Source organism: Bos taurus, chromosome 21, assembly GCF_002263795.3.
Source record: "Bos taurus isolate L1 Dominette 01449 registration number 42190680 breed Hereford chromosome 21, ARS-UCD2.0, whole genome shotgun sequence".
Classification (NCBI taxonomy): Eukaryota; Metazoa; Chordata; class Mammalia; order Artiodactyla; family Bovidae; genus Bos; species Bos taurus.
In genome coordinates this window covers 32,562,023-32,579,951 of record NC_037348.1, presented here as the reverse complement: position 1 = coordinate 32,579,951, position 17,929 = coordinate 32,562,023, and the positions used below count along the sequence as shown (strand labels likewise).

The 17,929-nt window shown below is 39.5% G+C and overlaps 1 protein-coding gene across 2 annotated transcripts in view; it reads right to left on the bottom strand.

The window, feature by feature from the left end:
* The window catches only part of HMG20A (high mobility group 20A), a 77,083-nt gene that overhangs the window by 52,068 nt on the left and 7,086 nt on the right, over window positions 1-17,929 (bottom strand).

Here is a 17,929-nt window from a genome sequence, read left to right as displayed (position 1 = left end):
TCTATCCCTAACTTACTCTACTGACTATTCCCTGATATCCAGTCATCTCTAATTGCTAATTTCAATGAACACTTTTTAACTGTCCATCTATTTTGTTGCTAACTGGCATTTGATATTGTTAATGACTCTTCTTCCACTGTTTCCTGTCTACCTCTCTTTATTTCCCCATCTCTTTAGCCATTTCTTCAGACATGGCTTTCTCTCTCTCTTTCTTTCTCTCTCTCTCACTCTGTGTGTTTTCCTAGTGATCTCTTTCAGTACCTGTGTTTTAATAACCTGTGTGTTTAATAAAAATTTCAGGCCTGTATCTTATATGGCAAAGAAGATTATCTTCCTTTGGTGTGCCAGAGGCAACTCACACTTTATACATATAAAACTGAATCCATAATCTTTTCCTCAAAGTCTATTCCATCTCCTATGTTTTCTATGTCAGTTGAGGGTGCTCTACTCGTCACTCAGCCCAAAAACCTGGGTGTCCTTTCCAGCATTTCCCTTGCCTTTACCAAAGCCTAGTTGATCCTGTCTATGATCCCATGATTACTGTCTCGGTGAAAGCCTTTATTTTTCTTGGCCTGAATACTCTTAACAACCTCCTGCCTGTTGTTCCTGCCTCCAATCTGTTTCCAGACAGCTGCCAGTGATCTTTCTAAAATACAAATCTAATCATGCATATTATTCCTTGTATAAAATCATTCAAGAGATGACCCACCTGTCTTTGGGTGATTTTTTTTTTTTAATTCTCTGTTTAAAAGCATAAAAATTATGCTTGTCTGTATGCTCAAAGTCTGAATGTCTTGCAGTAAAGATATGTTATTTTATTATTAGAATAAACAATAAAACTTGGTAGTGAATGACCACCTTTAAACTAGTTTGGGAATCAGAAAAAGGAATCTTGATATGTTTAAATGAACTAGAACACAAAAAGTATAACTAAAAAGAATATATTAAAAAAACTAAAGTCTTCTCTATGTTGAATTCTTTTCTTTGGCACCCTCTATTTGTTCTCACATGAAACATCTTACAAATTTATCCCTTGAGGGAATAAAATTCAGCTGACTTGCCAATTAAGATTAACATATAGATAACAAGTGCTCAGTTAAAAAAACGCAGTCCTGACCTTCTTTTCTCTTTTAAGTACAGGCATACTTTGTTTTATTGCAATTTGCAGATACTATGTTTTTTTTTTAACAAATTGGTGGTTTGACCTTGTGTCCAACAAGTCTACCAGTGTCATTTTCCCAACAGCATTTGCTCATTTTGTGTCTCTGGGTCACATTCTGGTAATTCTTGCAATATTTAAAGCTTTTCCATTATTATTGTATCTGTTATGGTGATCTGTGATGTCCGATGTTACTGTTGCAAAAAAGATTATAACTTGCTGAAGGTTCAGATGGTAGTTGGAATTTTTTAGCAATATTTTAAAATTAAGGTATTATTATTTTTTTAGATAATACTATTGCACACTTTAGTCAACAGACTACAATACAGAATAAACATAACTTTTATATGCACTGGGAAACTGAAAAATCTGTGTGCCTAGCTTTGTTGCAATTATCATAATATTGTGCTGGTCTAGAACCAAACCTGCAGCATCTCTGAGGTATTCCTGTAGATCAAATAGCCTATGTTCAAGAAATAAATAATAAAAAATAATAAAAATCCTTTAAAGAAAGGAGATGAAATAAATTAGTATCATAAGATTTAATGCTCAATATACATAACTACTTATGATGGAGCTTTCTATTAATTTTTGAACTAGGAAGATTATTTTCGATTGTATCGTATTTAAATATATGCTTGAGGTCTTGAAATCAATAGGTTATCAGAGTAATTCCTAGTCTTTCCTATAACCCTTTAAATTACAGTATCTATGTTCTTTCCTACAATGTATTTCTGTTGTAATCAACCTCAAAACCTTTTGAGAGCAAATGCCATTCACCAGTTTTATACATGCATTACCAAGTAAGGCAGGAGAAACTGTTAAACCAACTGAGATCCCACGATGCCAGTTAAATTTTTCCTTCTTTCTAGGCTCCTCAAACATGACAACACTATTGACACAATTGTAGTAAAGTAGGTTCTAAGTTTGGGGTGATGTGATTTGCTTCAAAGACAAAGAGAGCAGAGTGCAAACAGATTATTATAGGTCAGAGCACAGTAAGTTCAGAGCTACAGCTACAATTTATTTCTTATTATGTGTATTTATTAAGTATTGAAACGATATAACATGTAACCCAGGCAAGAGTTGGACCCACCAGGTTAAACATGCCTTCCCTACCTGCTAAGAGGGCACAGTTTGAAAAAAAGAGAACAATTTAGTTACCAATTTAATACTCAGGAGGAAAAAAGCTCAATCATTACACTGTATTCACTGCTTTCTAGAACAGTTCATAAAATGCCGCACTACTGAACTTAAATACACTTAACCTATTTGAAAAATAGTGTTCTGAATTTGAAATCTTTGAACTCAAGCTTCCTACTAGATGATGATCAATTGTTAGCTAACAGGATATTGTTCTTGATATGTAAAAATGACTGCTGTTTCACCATTGGTGAAAGATTTTCTAATGTTTAAAAACAAGGATGCAGTTATTCCAATTCATCCTTAGTCTTCAATCTAGCACCCCTGAAGCGCAATATTTATCTACAGGGCATCACTCTAAGGTAAGGTACAAACAGAGATCAATTCCAATCCTGGACACCAGAATTATTTTTACTACATGATCGAATTAAGCTACAAACAGAAATTGAGTTGTTATTTCTAATGTGATAAGGTTTTACTCAGCCAAGTAAACATTAAACTCTGCAGAATGGAATACAACTCTATGGATGGTGACACAGACATAGAAGATAAAGACTGTAAACAGTATATCTACCCTTCTCTTTACCATTGAGAATGCTTTCTAGACAAGATTGCTAAACAAGAGAAGATAAATAATTACTAAAGGCTGACAGCTAGAAAGATATAGTTGACCCAAGTCTTTCTTGGTACAGTAAAGGAATCTATACACTATCTTCAGTATCATGTACTGCTAGAGAAAGATTTTAATTAAACACGGGGGAGAAGAAATTGGCCAATTAGAATTCTGCAAGTAGTTTGTTTTGCCAGGAAATTAATGGCTAGAGCTGACACTGTCTTTCTGGCAAAATAAAGCTGCTCTTTCCCCTTTCAAGAAATAAACATAAAAACTACTCTACTACATTTATTTAATATAGTCTCTAAATTGGCAATTAGCTGGAGAAGACTGTTTTCACATATGGCAGAGTTCCCTGTACTTAAAGGCTCCTCACCACTTCTATACCCAGAATGCACCATATTTACACACTGCTATAGTACTACAGAAAGAATTTCAATATTCCTCGTATTTTTTCACTAGCTCTAGAGTCAGTGATTTACATTTCAAAAACCAAAGAAAGAACCTGCAATAGCAACCAGAGGATTATGAAATTCACAAACTTACTTAGTCATACCTGTCAGCAGACATTTATACATTCTTATGACTTATAAACTCCCAATCGACCTGAGAACAGCTATGAATGTCTAGTAAATCCACAAATATCAATAACTAGATGAGGCTTTTAAAAAGTATTGCATTAAGAATAATTTTGTTAAAGGCAAAATTAATAATAGCAATAGTAATATGATGATGTGAGAAACCAGGCACTCAAAATTCTCATTCTTCTTGTTTTACTCCCTTTCCCCATCATCGCCCTGAACCTGCCAGAATGCATAAGGAACATTCATCACGCTTTTTTCAGTTTATGGGAGAATTCTGAGTATGGTACTAAGACTTTAGAAATAAATAAGAATACTTCATTTACTATACATTAAGAAATAAAAGTCCCTGAAACATTTTTTTTTAAACTATAGTTGACTTACAGTGGTGAGTTAGTTTCAGGTATATAAAACATTTTCTTTTGAAATGAAATTTATGCCTAAAATTGCTAGTAAACATTTTTTTCATGTGTTTCAAGAAATTCTAGTGGCCAAAAGCTCTTACAAATTGTTGGACTTCTTAAAAATAGATATATTTTTAAAAAAAGAAAAAAACAATTGTTGGACTTATAATGTTATATCAAACACACAATTAAATATTTCATTTTACAGAAATTAGCTTAAAACAATTAAATTTTTAATTAAAAATTAGGTTTAAGATGAAGGAAAAAACACAAGCTAAGAAAATGTAGAATACTTTGTAATAGCAAATCACAATAGCTCTGTATATCTTATAAAACATGTATGAAGACATTCGTATTGTGAAATGTGGCCATTTTTGCTTTATTGTGATTAAAAGGCATGTCATATACTTACTGTGGTAGCATATGGCATATTTACATGCCTAAAATAGCTAATAACCTTTATACAAACAATGCTGTCAATCTCTGCAGTAAGCAAATGTAATCAGACCACCTTTCCTTTGTAGGGCTCTAATGTTAAAAAAAAAAAAAAAAAGGAATTCTAGAAAAGACAAGTTGTTTAGCCAAGACTGCCACCAAGAATACTCTGCCAACAGTTTCCAAGAGCTCCGACCTAAGAAATGCAGGCAGGTGTATTCCTCTGTGGGGGCTTAAATGAAATCTGCCCACAACTGCGAGTTTAGCTTAGCACATAAAATATACATCACTGAGAGGACAGGCTGATCATCAGAAACTGTCTCCAGGCATTACAATGATTACATGGTGCCTTTCTCTGAGAGTAATTCTGAAGAAATAAAGTATTAAACCAGAGAAAATAAATAATCCCTCCATGCTCCTAGGGTACAGGGCACACCTATGAAACGGTTCCTGACCTGTAGAGTTTGCCTAAGGTGGCATGCTATCTTTTCTCATTCATCTTGTATTTACCAAATGTGTAACATATACCAGGCACTTAGTTAAGACACCAGGACTACAACAGTGAACAGTCTCTGCTTTCACAAAAATTATGGTGTGAGGTAAAAGATTAAGCACATATAATTTTAAATTGTGAAAACTGCTAGGAAGGGAAAGAACAGAATGCTATAGAAAAGCAGTGGGAGATGTCACTTAGACAGAGGACCACTCTGAAGAAGTAAAGTGAGAACTGAATGTTAAGTAGGTACATTCCACACTGAGGAACTAGGACTTGAGTGAGAACTTGGTGCTTTGGCAGAAGTGAAAGAAGGCTAGAGGGGGCTGGAGTAAAGTGATCAGGAGAGCGCAGCAAGGATAAGCCAATCCTGCACAGATGTGGGATTATCTTAAACATTTGGGTTTTCACCAATGTAAGAGCAAGGCTTTTAGGAATTCCAAGGAGCAGCATGATATGATACTTATGCTTTTCAAAGGATCATTCTAACTTCTATGTAAAGAATGGACTGACAAATAGTAACAATGAATCTAGGAAGTTACTGTTGGGAAGTCACTGCAACAGTCTACCACAGCATGATGGTGGCTTAAAACAAGATATGGCTGTGAAGATGTATCATATAGAGTAGATTTGATATATTTAGGAGGTAGAGTTAAGAGAATTTTGTAGTGGTCTGCATGATGTGCGTGTGTGGTAGTGAGAACTCTCAAGAATGATACCAAGATGTCCAACTGAGCTATCAGCAGATATATACGGAGATGAGATTTATAGAAATAGGAATACTGGAGATGTAGAATTAGGAAAAAGATCAAGAGTTTAATATTGAGTGTATACTTTTCCTGATTGGTATTGCTAGAGGTCTATACATTTTACTGACCTTTTCAAAGACCGACCTCTTGGCTTTGCAGATATTTCCTATTGTGTACTTGTTTTCTGTTTAATTAATTGCTACTTTTAAATAATTCCCTTCTTCTACTTACTTTGGGTTTAATTTGCTATTCTTTTCTGGATTTCCTGAAAATGATATTTAGATCACTAGTTTTTGAGTTTTTTCTCTTTTAATATAGGCATATAGGGCTATAAATTTTCCCATCAAGTATAGCTTTTTTCCCATCAAGTATAGCACATTCACATGTATTTTGATATATTGTATTTTCATTACTATTCTCTTGAGAATACGTTCTAATTGTGCTTTATTTTTTGATCTAGTGGGTCATTCAGAAATGTATTTTGGGGGGAGTTTGCTAGATACTATTTTATAATCCATTTCTTACTGAATCAAACTATGTTCAGATAACAGTCTGGATGAGATTTGTTAAGACTTGCTTTATGGTCTATCATAAGATCTATTTTGTTACAAGTCCCATGTGAACTTGAAAAAATATTTTTTGAAGCTATATTACTAGAATTAGATATATACAGATTTATATTCTCACATTTTCCCTGGTAGGATGACTCTTCCATAATTATGAAATATTCTTCCTTATTTCTAGTTATTCTTGTAGTCTATTATGTATAGAGGGTGTAGTCCTCTGCTACTGCTGCTGCTAAGTCGCTTCAGTCGTGTCTGACTCTGTGTGACCCCATAGGGAATACTATTTGAGAGCCTGGGCTGTTTTACAGGTCCTTTCTTCCTTGGAGGGACCAGAATTTTAATGCTTGCTTGTCAACATCATGAGATGAAAAAAAATTTCACTCTTTCTTTTTAGGGGTTAGCTTGCTAGCTTCTGCTCTTCACAAAATCACTTCTAGATGCTTCCCTTCCCTACTAAGATCTTGACCCCTCAGTCTTGGCCACTGGGGATCACTAAACTCCAATTTTTATGTACTCAGCCCCATGAGAATACTGGCTTCTCTGCTTATAGCAGAAATCCTCTGCTCAGTTTCACAGGTTCTTGTTCTGTACTATACATTAAGCAAATTCTTGAACAGGAAAAGAGAAGCATAGAACGTAAGTGTGCTTCTTTGAAGTTCCCTTGGCTTCATGATTTTGATGGCTGCCTCAGTAGGTCTCTGATGCTTTCATTATTCTTTTTAAAAAATTTGTTCTCTCATGTTGTTCTCAGCAAAAGCATTAATCTGCAGCAACCTAGAACCTCAGCTCAAGGAGCAGAAGTCATAGCATGGGCTCTCAATCAAAAATCTACTGCATATTAGCTGTGTGACCTTGGCAAGTTATTTGACTCAAGTATTTAAACATTCTGAGCTTCAATTTTCTCTTATGTAAATGAAAATAACACCATCTCATAAATGTTGTGAGGATGTGAAGATTAAAATGTCTATAAAATGTCTACTAACAAAAACACTTTAATGAGGGCATGCAATGTGCCAGACACTTTATATAGATTAAATAACTTAATGTAGATATAGTTACTATCTCCAGTTTCTTTTTTAAGATCACATACTAGTAAGTGATGGAGCTAGGATCTGACTTTAAAGCAGGTTTCTTACTAATTACTCAATACTTCTGTAATATTGCTTTAGTATTGTGCCTGATACCAGTATATGCTCAATGAATGTCAGTTATTATGACACAGAAAATACAAATGCTTCAGAAATACATGAATCACATAAAATTTTCTATTTTTTCTTGATTTCTCCTTTTTTTCATTTTGGCATAAACATTCTTAGAGCATCTTTTAACATATTTTAAAAGAAGCTATTGTGAAAAATTAATGTCTAATAGCCTATTGAATGAATAGGTAATAATTTGCTTAACCATTATTCTATTTTTGGGTATCTAGAAGGTTTCCAGTTTTTAAAAACAGTATAGATATCAGTGCCATTAACATTTTGTCCCTTTCACTATTTTCTTTATTTGAAGTATTTTCTCAGAATAAAATCCTATCAGTGGAAATTTGGCTCAAGACTGTGAACCTATTATTATTGCTGACACAATAGCTATATTGCTTTTGCAAAGAGCTGAAGTAATTGTGGTATCACTGGCAATAAAAATGCAAGGTTTGTGTTAAGAGAATAGGAATTAAAGTTATGAAGTACAGGAATGAAGGAAGTGTGGAGATGGCATGAGAAAGGAAATATAAATTTTGAGGCTAAGAAATGAAAGTGGAGTATCTGGATACCATTTTGGGGGATGCAGGGGTATTAGTTTCACTTAAAGGATTAGGAATAGAAAAAAAGGGCTGGGCTTTGTTGAAAATCCCAAATACTCATCTGGGATACAGATAAATATTGTTTGGGTATAACTTACAGATAGACTATCTGATACACTAGGGTTCAACCTGGTCTTTAGTATCACGTCTTATTCTAATCTATCACTAAATATTTAGGAATTTGGTGTGTGGATCTTTATTGTTTTAAAATACACAAAGAAATTATCTCTTTTAAGGATAGCATATTAAATTATAAAAATTATAAATTACAAAACAAGCACAGAGATTGTTGTTTCTACTTAGTTCAGTCAATTTAGCAAAGTGTACTAGGAAGCAGGTGGCTGATATTCTAGGGTCCACTGTGTCACTGTATTTGGTATGTAATTCTGAGCCTTAATTGCCTTATCTATATGTTGGAGTATTTTATCTGATTAAAGCTGAGCATTTGAACATGGCATCTCGTTTTATATTCCTGATCCTAAATCTGTCTAGTAAGCATATCATACTGAATAAAAATGAAAAAAACTCTCTTCCTTTGCTATCATGTACTATGCTTTTGAGTATCTCACTAACCTTGTTATCAATTTTGAAGTTATTATTTCAAAAGTTACTCTGGGCCTCTTTGAGGGCCAATAAACAAATAAAATGAAAAAAACCTTTTCTGCTAACTGCTTCATTACATACATATGTAAGTAAGTGCTTGATTGGCCAAGTTCCCTTTCAAATTTCATTTCCAGTTTCTATTAGCCCCCAGTAAATTTTAGTAATGACTCTAGGAGATCACAGATTTTGAGAATAATAAGTGGCTGCATTCAAATCCTGTCTCTTTCACTTACAGGTCAAGTGACCCTGGGCAAGTGAACTAGCCTCTATCTTCTCATATGCAACATGAAGTTGGTTAATACCTAAAACACCAAATTATGAGAATTAAGTTAGTTGAATGGGAATTGGAATTATAGCTAAATTTGGTTTAAATGTGAATACCATTTAAGAAATAAGCAGAACACCACTGAGTAACAGTAGTTTTGAGCTAATTCAAATTAGGGGCTGGTTTGATTCCTAGGGTCCTTAAAAATCCATATTCTTTAAGGAAGCTATACCAGATGAGGGAGCAAATATAAAGGCTTTGAATTCCTTCATGCTCCCACAGATGACAATTCCATAATAAAGAAACACTATAATGGAAGCAATAATCAAAGAGAAGAATAATTTTATGCCTATCCAATTAGCCAAGAATTTTTGCTGGTGAAATTGTGGTTAAGACAACACACTTGTATATCAAAAATTAGTGACATCAAAAATTAGTATAACTTTTTAGAGAAATAATACAGCCTATTGTATCAAGAACTATAAATACTCATACTCTGAATATGAACAATTTCACTCCTAAGATCTTATTCTAAAAAAATAATTCAAATAAAGAAAACAACTATGGTTTTATTTAATAGTGCCTGGCACATAAAAGGTACTCAAGCATTTCTTCAAATGAATACCTTCATATGTACCAACTTCTCCAAATCATTGCCCTTGGTTCCTTTCCACTATGATTTAACTATTTTTCATCATATAGGGATAGTTTTAGAATCAAATTCTAATATTTCTGTCGAGTCTCTGTTCTCCTATCTTCTCCAGTAACTTCATTGTTGATTGCTATCAGACTCCCTATGATACTTTCCCCCTCTGAACTAAGCTGACCTTCACACTGAAACCAGGATGACCACGTACCACATCCTTGACCCTATCAAGAAAAAAATCTGAAGCTTCCTTTAAGTTCCTAAAATGCTGTTCTCCCTTGTCAACACCCTTCTAGTCTAACCATTCACCTCACTGCCTGCTTCATAAGAAACATGATAGCCAGAAACCTATCCATCCTCACCTGATCTGCACCTAGACACTTACATTTCCCTCTAGAATATGAGAATTATCACATCCTTATAATCCTAGTGGCTCAGAAAGTAAAGAATCTGACTGCAATGCAGGAGAACCAAGTTCAGTCCCTGGGTTGGGAAGACCCCCTGGAGAAGGGAATGGCTACCCACTCCAGTAGTCTTGCCTGGAGAATTCCATGGACAGAGGGGTTGCAAAGAGTTGGACACAACTGAGCAACTTTCACTACTACTTCTTTGTTCTAGTCCCATCCCAAAATCCAGAATCTTCAAGTTTAGGTATATCCCTCTCTTTAAAGGTATAATTCACATTCCATAAAATTCACCCCTTCAGTATACAGTTCAGTGGTTTAGTATTGGGTTTGCCAAAAAAGCTCATTCTGGTTTTTTTGTATCATCTTACTGGAAAATCTGAACCAACTTTCAGGCTGGCCCAATATATTTGTATACAAGGTATTTTAGTATCATGGTTATGTTGTGCAACCATCACAGAACATTTTCATCATTCCCTCAAAGAAACTCCATACACATTAGCAGTCATTCTCCATCCGCAGTTCCTGGCACACTAATATATTAACTTTCTGTCTCTATGGTTTTGCCTGTTTTAGGCATTGCATATAAATGGAATCATATGTGGCTTTTTGTGTCTAGCTTCTTTCCCTTTAGTGTAATATTTTAAAGATTCATCCATTTTATAGCATGTACCAATGCTCCATTCCTTTTCATTGATGAATAATAGTCCACTGTATGACTACATTGCATTTTGCTTATTTATTCATCAATTGATAAACATTTGGTTTTGTTTCTATTTTTTGGCTCTTACAAATAAATGCTGCTAGGAACATCTGGGGGAAAGATGTGAACCCATTTCTAATTCTCTTGGGTATATAACTAGGAGTGGAATTGCAAGGTAAGCATCTCTTGATATCTAAATCTATTCTGTTTCTGAGTTCAGACAGCCTGGGATATCTCTCAAAATGCAAGCTACTCTACAATGAGTCCCCACCCCACCTTCACTGAAACACCTTCAGTCTTCAAAATCTGTACATATTAATTACAACTTAGTTCTTTCCAATTAAATTGAGGATAGGTTCTTTCCAATTAAATTGAGTTCTCATAGGTCTCATCATATAGCTATAAGATTATTGATGTATATATAAACATATATATAATATATATTAATATATATATATATTAAACAATGGGTATAAGTAGTGGACAAAAGTTATTGATCAGTTTCATCTACCCCAATTGCCAATTCAACTCCACAAATATTTACTGAATACTTATGATGTGCATGGCCAGGTAGGACAGTAGACACAGACAGTAATATCGTATAGCCTGCAAACTTTTATAACCATTCATGAACTCTACATATGACAATGTTAGGTGGTTAGAATAGGAAACAGGAGTCCAGAATGGTGGTGGCTAAAAGACAAGGAAGGGAAAAGCCTGCGAAAATAGAACAAAGGAAGGTCCGAGGACCAGAGTGAGGACCTCAGGTAGAACAAACAACATTCCTGGCCAGCCCAATTTACATAGGGCAGGCCCAGGGGGAGAGAAAACATATAAAAAGAGGAGCCAAAGGGCCAGGGGTCTCTCCACTGCCCGCCCCCTGACACCCCCACAGGCGTGCACTTTCTCTCTCACTCTCCCCCGCACGCTGGGGCGCTCTTCTCTTCCCATTTTTGGGTCGACATGCCCTCACGCCTAGAGGATGGATTTTCCTGTTATTATCTAAATAAAATAGAGCTGTAACACGGAGTTGTAACACTGATTTGTCTAAGAGCTATAACACGGTCTGGTCTGCCCAAGACCCGAGAGCTGTGACATGCTGAGGGCTTTAATGTCCGTCACTCCAAATCTTTGTTGCAACTAGACAGAACCGAGGAGTATACACTCGCCTGACACCTATGGTGCTGTGACTCGGATTTAACCCGGCTGTAACAACCTCAGAACCGCAAGGAAGAGGCCAAGCACAGCAGGAGCCCAGCGGAACAAGAAAACCCAGCGCAAGGAAAGTGACAAGAGGCCCATACTGCTGGAAACCAGGACAGTAAAAAACGAACTCTGCAGAAAGCTCACGAGGCTCAGTCTCAGATTCCAGAAGACCTCTGGTTAAGGCAGGAGATCCTTGCTCCTATGGCTGGAGGGACATATGCCTAATGAAATCTTAATTCTTTTACAATTTCTCGTTTCTTGTTTCCTCGAACCACGACCCCCCCCCCCGCCCCCCAACCCCGCAAACCGGCGGGCGGAAGTGGGCACAATCCCGGGACTCTGGAGGGGCTACTCCTTAGCATGTTCCAAAGGCACTATCTGCTGAGCCCCAGTAGCTGTTACCCAAGCCAGTGGGGTTCTTCTGTCCTTACTCTTCTTTGTACCAAGGATTAGGCCAATGAAAACTGTGAGCACCAGTCAGATATTTAGCAAATTTTCCAGCAGGCTATGAAGGGGATTCATTGGCACGTTTTTCCCATTGCTTTTTCCTCCTGTCCTTCAGCTCTCTCTCCTGGGACTTGAGCCGGACCAAAACCCAGGATGCCTGGCTTCAGGACTTTCTAATGAAGCTGGGGCTCTGATGTCTCATTGCAGAAATTCAGTGAGAGACAAAGCTATAGGTAAGAGGTAGATTTGTTAGGATTCAGAGAGAAGCGCCCACTCTACAGGGTATGGGCCATGGAATGTGGCCTGGCTAGGTTTTGCGAGCGGGGTGAATTCATATGCTAATGAGTGGGAGGATCTTACCAGCCATTGGGGAACCACCCACTCCTCTGTCTTCTGACAGTGCCTTAGAGCTGTCCTGCCACCTCTGGGTGTCTTTTGGCTACAGATTGGGGATTAAGGTTTACTTGAATTTGACTTGTCATCTTGGACCCGATTGATTTTAATCGGTTTACGTTATGCCCTTGTGCTGTCATTCTTTCAAAGGTTGTGCTCTGCACCCTTCCCTCCTGTTTCACGCTCTTCTCCTCAGCCCCATTCGGGCCCACAGTGTCACCTCTACAATCCTATGGAGGGACAACCAGAAAACAGCTGGCCCTGGGGAGGGAAATACTGTATAATATCCAATCCCTCTGCCCTTCATCTTCCATGTTTCCTACAACATGTTCAACATCGACATCTCTCAGTGAACCCGCTAGGGCGGGCGACAGGCACACAGTGCCTGCTAGAAGTCCATCAGTTGGCATCCCTTCAAAGGCAATTGGGCTTCCAGGGATAATGTGTGCCACTTTGGGAGTTAGCCCTGGGCCGTTTGGGCCCAAACCCTTACCAACCTTCTCCTAAAGTTACAAATATACCCCTGGATCAAATCTTCACTCCACTTTTATGGAACACTTGGTCTGTTGCCTCTAAACAAATTTGTTCTTAAGCCAATTACCAACTCCTACAATCAGGACCCTGCCCCCTTGTAGGCAACATTGCTCCACCCAGCCTACTATTAAAATACCTTAATGTCCCTAACAGGGCCAGATAACCCACTCCTTTGTCACTCTTTCTGTTATTAACTAAAGTGGGTCTATGACAACGAAATGTTTACCATTGGAGACACCCTAACCTGCTCTTATGGAGGACTAGGGAAAGAAATCAGTGATTTACAATCCCTTAGAGTAAGAAGATAAGGCTTATGACTGTTACACTGTTTCCCAGTCTCAGGGCACAGGCTTGGATTGCTTTACATCATGATATCTATTTCCATCCATGGTGGACAAACCAGCAATGAGTTAAGATTACAACCCCTTAATCCCACCCAGCACTGGTCACGCTGGAGATCTTGGGGATGCCCAACTCCAGTCCAGGGGTCCCAGGAGGTCAACCTGCCTTGACCTGCCTAGGGATCTGGTCCTTGAAAGGTTGTCACGCCTCAACCTGCTTGGGGATCCACCAGTTCAGGGGTCCCAGGAGGTCGTCACGTCTCGACCTGTCCAGGGACCCAATTCTCGGGAGGCTGTCACACCTTGACCGGCCCGGGGATTCGATCTCTTGGAGGCTGTCATGCCTTAGCCTGCCTCGGGATCTGCACCCTGACCCGGGGACGCCTGGCTCTCAGGTTGCAACAGTACTGGGTAGGATAAGCTTCAGAAAGACTCACCCCTAAGAAAGTCCACCCATGGAAACAGAAGGAAGCCTATTACTTGTGGGACTGTGCCCAGTCTCAGCAATAACTCAGGAGCCCAATGAGAACCCCATTGCCTTTCTGGAAAAGCTAAAAGAGGCCCTCCAAAAGTTTACCAATCTGGACTTAGACTCTTACCAGGGACAGGTGATTTTAAAGGACAAATTCCTGTCCCAATGTGCACCGGATATCAGAATTAAGTTACAACAGCTACAGCAGCAGTACCCTGCTTCCTCTTTAGATGAGATGGTCCAGACAGCCACCAACACCTTTTATAACAGAGAACAGGAGAAGAAGGCCAAGGCCCAAGAGAGGGAGAGAAGGAAAGAGACAAGGCATGCCCAGATGCTGGCCACCCTCCAGAGAAGCCCTATGGCAAACCCCGAGTCCTTGAAGGACAAGGCACTAGGCAAATGCCTAATCTGTAGACAGGCGGGTCATTGGACCAAAGAGTGTCCAAACTGTGACAAGTCTCCTAAAATGGCTTGCTACAAATGCCATCAACTGGGACATAGGGCGGCACTCTGCCCTTGGGACCCAAGAGCCTCAAGGTCAAGCGCCAAGCCTACCCTTATGATGGTTCAACAGGACTGAAGTGGCCCACTCCAGCCATCCCACCTGCCACAGATAACCATCACGGGGCTGGAGCCAAGGGTGCAACTGGATGTGGCAGATAGGTCTGAGAATTTCTTGGTTGACACAGGGCCTACCTACTCTGTCTTGATCTCCTATTCCGGAGCCTTCTCCTCCCAAACCTGTACCATTTTGCATGCTACAGGAAAAACAACTACTAAAAGATTCACCCGAGCACTTCTTTGTTGCTGGGATGGACAAATATTTTCCCACCAGTTTCTGGTGGTCCCTGAGTGTCCTACTCCCTTAATGGGAAGAGATACACTCACTAAACTGGGGACCATCCTTGTGATGGTCCTAGGTCCTAAGCTTTTCAACCCCTATAGTTCTACAGCTCCTGGTTACTACTGAAGAACCCATTACACCTTCTCCAATAGAGAGGGACCAAAAACTATGGGAAGACAAAATTAACCCCCAGGTGTGGGACCAGGGAACTCCTGGACAAGCCCACCAAGTTGAACTGGTCATCATTGTCCTCTGAGATCCCACTCGGTTTCCTAACCAGAAACAATATCCCCTCAGGAGAGAGGCTCAGGAGGGACTACAGCCTTTAATAAATAAATTCTTTGTTTGTGGGCTATTGGTCCCCACCAGTTTGCCATGTAACACCCCAATCCTCTCAGTAAAGAAAAAGGACAGAACCTGGTGAATGGTTCAAGATCTCAGGATCATAAATGAAGCTGTAGTCCCCCTCCATCCCACAGTATCCAATCCCTATGTAATCTTGGGAGAAATCCCACCCAGTGCCAAGTGGTTTACAGTCTTGGATCGCAAAGATGCATTTTTTTTGCATACCACTGGCTAAAGAATCCCAGTATCTTTTTGTCTTTGAGTGGAAGGCCCCAGGAGAAAAACACCAACAGATGACTTGGACAGTACTACCTCAGAGGTTCAGAGATAGCCCCCACCTGTTTAGACAGGCCCTTAGCCAGGATCTCCTAGATCTGGACCTAGGACCTAATGGGAAAATATTACAATACGTGGATGACCTACAAATCTTCTCTCCAGATGAGAAAAATGCCCAACAACATGCAATTCAGGTTCTAAACTTTTTGGCAGAAAGGGAATATAAAGTCTCCCATGTTAAGGCACAGATGGTCGAAACAAAGGTCACTTACCTGGGAGTTCAGATTACACATGGGTCCAGGAGGCTATCTTCTGATTGGGTACAAGGAATCGAAAACACGACTTGAAAACAATTGTGAGCTTTCCTGGGGCTAACTGGGTATTGTAGAATCTGAATACCCAACTATGGTCCAATTGCCCAGCCCTTAATATGAAAGCTTAAAGGGATGATAAGATTCAATCAAACTGATGTGGGGAACTCCTCAAAAGAAGGCAGAGGCTACACTAAAATAAGCCTTAACTCAGGCACCTGCCTTGAGGTTGCCAGACCCAGAAAAAGCATTCCAACTTTATGTCCATGAAAGAGATGGAACAGCCTTGGGAGTATTAACTCAAAGGTTGGGATCTGAGCCCCAGCCTGTAGCTTACTTATCCAAGAGGCTTGATCCAACCACACGAGGCTGGCCCCCCTGCCTTTGAAATCTTGCAGCTATTGCAATCATGATAGAAGATGCTTTAAAACTCTCCTTTGGGGGCAAACTATTTTTACCAGCCACCAAGTAAAACAACTCCTAAATGGGAAAGGCCATATATGGATGTCTGATCAAAGAATCCTCAGATATCAAGTAATGCTGATGGAAAACCCAGGCCTCACTATATCCCCTTGCGAGGTTCTTAACCCAGCCACCCTCCTGCCTACCCCCGAGGGCTCTCTCCCCTTTCACTCTTGTCTAGAAACCTTGGACCACTGGACAAAAGCCCGAGCAGGATTGTCAGAAGATCTTCTGACCAATCCTGAGGAAATCTGATACACTGATGGAAGCGGCTTTGTCTTGGATGGAAAAAAGAGCCAGATATGCAGTAGTCTCCAATTTTGAGATCATAGAGGCTAAACCTCTGCCACCAGGTACTTCAGCCCAATTAGCTGAGCTCATAGCCCTGACTTGAGCTTTAGAGCTGGGAAAAGGAAGAAGAGTAGCCATTTACACTGACTCCCAAGTATGCCTTTCTGGTGCTACATGCACATGCTGCTATCTGGAAAGAAAGGGGCCACTTGACCACCCGAGGGTCCCCAATCAAATATGGTGATCAAATTCTTAGACTCTTGGAGGCAGTCCATCTGCCTACTAAGGTTTCAGTCTCCCACTGTAAAAGACACCAAAAAGGGAGCACGGAAGTGGCACAAGGGAACCAAGCAGCTGATCAGGCAGCTAAGAGAGCAGCAGTACAGAACAATGACCTAATAGGGGTTGCCACCTTAGTTCCACAGATAATTTGCCAGAAACTCCTTCATATACTGAAGGTAAGACTCTTAAAGCTAAGAGTGAGGGCTTTCAAGAAGATCATGTGGGGTGGTTCCAAAAGAAGGGACTCTTTTTTATGCCTGGAAACCTCCAATGGAAGTTGGTTAACTCCTTACATGCCACCACTCATGTAGGAGAAAAGGCCCTCCAAAGATGACTAGAAAGGTCCTTCAGAGGAACAGGCTTCCAAACAACTATAAGACAAGTGGTCTCCTCTTGTCCCACTTGCCAAGTAAACAACTCCCAAGGAGCTCGAAGACCCCAGCTGGCCCAGCCCGTCCATCAACGTGGGGCCTACCCAGGAGAGGACTGGCAGATGGACTTCACCCAGATGCTAGTTTCTCAAGGGTATAAATACCCATTAGTCATGATAAATACATTCACAGGATGGACTGAAGGCTTTCCTACCCGGACTGAGAAGGCTGAGGAGGTGGTAAAAAGAACTGCTCCATGAAATCATTCCAAGATTTGGTCTGCCCAGGTCATTACAAAGTGACAATGGGACATCATTTACTTCTAAGGTCACCCAAGGGGTCTCGAAAGCACTGGGCATTACTTATTATTTCCATTGTGCCTGGAGGCCTCAGTCTTCAGGAAAAGTAGAAAGAGCCAACCAATTCTTAAAATCAGTGATAAAAAAGATAACCCAGACCTCCCTGGGATGGAAAGAGGCTTTACCAATAGCTCTCCTCCGAACCCACACTGCCCCTAAGGAACAGGTTGGTCTTAGTCCTTATGAGATGCTATATGGGAGACCTTTTGTTTATCTCAATGACCTCTTCCTAGATCCAGAGGTTCAGACCCTCCAGTCTTACACCATGGCCATTGGGCAATTCCAACAGGATATACACTTGTGGGGTATGAACAGGACCCAAAAGATTCTAAGGAGTCACCACTATATGCTCCAGGGACTCAAGTCCTAATTAAAGTCTGGAAAGATGGGTCCCCAAAGGCTCAACTTCAGCCCACATGGAAGGGCCCCT